The following is a 3273-nucleotide window of genomic DNA, read 5'->3' as shown; positions in this document are numbered from 1 at the left end:
TCTGTCATCTTCTACAGAGAAAAAAGTTGTAAAGGTTATAGGAGATAACTCATAAAGCACCTGGTATAGTCTTGGCTTCATGGCAAATAAATGGGGGGAAAAAATGGAAACAGTGGCAGATTTTATTTTCCTGGGCTCCAAAATCACTGTGGACAGTGACTATAGTCATGAAATTAAAACAGGCTTGCTCCTTGGGAGAAAAGCTATAACAAACCTAGATAGCATATTAAAAAACAGAGACATTACTTTGCCCACAAAAGTCCATATGGTCAAAGCTATGGTTTTCCCAGTAGTCACGTACAGATGTTAGATTTGGACCATAAAGAAGGCTGAGTGCCAAAGAACTGATGCTTTCAAAATGTGATGCTGAAGAAGACTCTTGAGAGTCCCTTGGATAGCTAGGCGATCAAACCAGTCTATCCTAAAGAAAATCAACCCTGAATATTCATTGGAAGAACTTAGACTGAAGCTGAAGCTGAAGCTCCAATACTTTGGCCATCTGATGTGAAGGGCTGACTCATTGGAAAAACCCTGATGCTGGGAAAGACTGAAGGCAGGAGGAGAAGGGGATGATAGAGGATGAGATGGTTGGATGGCATCACCAACTTAATGGACATGAGTTTGAGCAAACTTTGGGAGACAGTGAAGGACAGGAAAGCCTGGTGTGCTGCAGTCCATGGGGTTGCAAAGAGTCAGACACAACTTAGCGACTGAAAACAACAGTCTTGGGTAATTATGTACTCAATGAATGCCAGTTATCTTTAGTTTCATCTCTACCTCTAACAATGCAGATAATGGTGACTGCATTTCAGAGTATCATTTCAAGCTTAATCTGGAAAGAGCAGACCTCTAAGTCTTCTAGAACACTATGCCCCAACTACCATCCAAAATATTCCAGGAACCTAAGAGAGCGTCGCCCCTGTTATAAAGTAATCCAGTTTAAGATGACAATTCTCTTTTTCTTTCCAAAGACCTATTTAATAAATAATAGTATAGAAATTAAACAGGCATAACCCTAAAATTGGAGCAGGAGAGGAGAGCCAAGTAGATCAAAGGTTTCACTCAAAAGTTCCTCGCCAACAAGCACACTGTTTATAAGAACTATGAAGGGATATGGGCTTCCCAGGTGGTAAAGAACCTGCCTGCCAATGCAGGAAATATAAGTGACATGGGTTCGATTCCTGGGTTGGGAAGATCCCCCAGAGGAAGGCATGGCAACCCACTCTAGTATTCTTGCCTGGAAAATCCCTTGGACAGAGGAGCCTTGAGGGCTAGAGTCCATGGGGTTCCAAAGAGTCGGGCACGCCTGAAGCACCTGAGCACAGCACATGAGGGGATACGACCCAGACTGAGCACCCGGACGGAGGCAGAGGCAGCAGGGTTGAGGCTCAGAAAGGAAAGTGGAGACTAAGTCACAGCCTGCAGTTCTCCCCCAGCTTCTCTTGGAAAGCCAACAGTCTGGCATATACCAGACGATGCCTTCCCAGAAAAGTGAGCAACAGGGGAAAAGGTCTCCCTGGATTGGCACTGGCAGCAGAGACAAGAGTTCCTCCAGTGAAACCTGACTCCCCGTCCAGTTAAAGGAGAAACTCCTCCTCTGGCGACCCCAACAAACACAGAGAGCCTCCTCAGTACTTCTCAGCATCTGACACTTAAATGTGAACAGACAGCCAAGAATCCCCAAATACTGGAGAAAGACCTCCAATTTGAAAAATGATGCCAAAAACCTGTGAAGTAAACTTGGAATAGTAATTAATACCCTCGGAAAGATAAAATACTGCATCTTATGATACAGGAACAGGATGTAATATTTTAAAGGCCTCGTGAAAATTAAAATGTGATGGAAATTCTAAAAGAAAAAGAAAAACCTTCAATGAAAATAAAATTGAGCAAATCAAACAGAAGTTAAAAGAAAAGATGGAAAAGAGCAAAACATAAAAGACAGGATCAGTCTGATACATCCAACATATAAATATTATTCTTTTTTCAAAAAAGAAAATAGCACAGAATAAATTATTCAAAAATTGATGTAAGAAAGAAATATCAGAATTGAAGGACAAAAAAAACCCCTAGATTGAAAGGGCCTTTGAATAAATGAATGAAGAAAACTCCATACCATGATTCATCATTTTGAAAGTTTGGAACACCTGGGCTAAACAGAAGCCCCTAGAAATCTGTGGAGGGAGGGATTTCCCTGGCAGTCCAGGGGTTAAGACTTTGACTTTCCACTGCAGTGGACATAGGTTCAGTGTTGGTCAGGAAACTAAGATCCTATGTGTGGCACAGTGTGGTCAATAAGTAAGTAATTAATTAAACTTTTTTTAAAAATTGTAAAGGGAAAAATCAGGGTTAGAAAGAATGAGAATCAGAATTTTGGACTTTTCAAAAGCAACACTGCTTACTTAACTTCTATGCAGGGTAAGTACATCATGCAAAATCCTGGACTGGATGAATCACAAGCTGGAATCAAGACTTCTGAGAGAAATATCAACAGCAGCAGATTTACAGATGATACGACTCTCATGGCAGAAAGTGAAGAGGAACTAAAGAACCTTTTGACAAGGGTGAAAGAGAAAAGTTAAAAGGCTGGCTTAAAACTCAACATTCAAAAAACTAATAAATAGATCATGAAATCTGGTTCCTCTACTTTATGGCAAATAAAAGGGGAAAAAGTGGAAGTAGTGACACCTTTTCTTTTTTTGGGCTCCAAAATCACTGCAGATGTTGACTGCAGCCATGAAATTAAAACATACTTGCTCCTTGGAAGGAAAGCTCTGACAAACCTAGACAGTGTATTAATAAGCAGAGACATCACTTAGCTGACAAAGGTCCATCTAGTCAAAGCTATGGTTTTTCCCGTAGTCGTGTATGGATGTGAGAGTTGGACCATAAAGAAGACTGAGCACTGAAGAATTGATGCTTTCAAAGTGTGGTGCTCGAGAAGACTTTTGAGAGTCCCTTGGACAGCAAGGAGATCAAGCCAGTCAATCCTAAAGGAAATTAACCCTGAATATTCATTGGAAGGCCTGATGCTGAAGCTCCAATACTTTGTTCACCTGATGCAAGGAGCTGACTCATCAGAAAAGACCCTGATGCTGGGAAAGATTGAAGGCAGGAGGAGAAGGGGACGACAGAGGATGAGATGATTGGATGGCATAACCAACTCAACGGACATGAATTTGAGCAAAGCCTGGGAGATAAAGACAGAGGAGCCTGGTGTGCTGCAGTCCGTGGGGTCAAAAGAGTCAGACATGACTTAGCAACTGAACAACA

The sequence above is a fragment of the Dama dama genome, chromosome 5 (genome assembly GCF_033118175.1).
Source record: "Dama dama isolate Ldn47 chromosome 5, ASM3311817v1, whole genome shotgun sequence".
Classification (NCBI taxonomy): domain Eukaryota; kingdom Metazoa; phylum Chordata; class Mammalia; order Artiodactyla; family Cervidae; genus Dama; species Dama dama.
The sequence above is the reverse complement of the archived record's forward strand: the minus strand, read 5'-3'. Positions refer to the sequence as shown.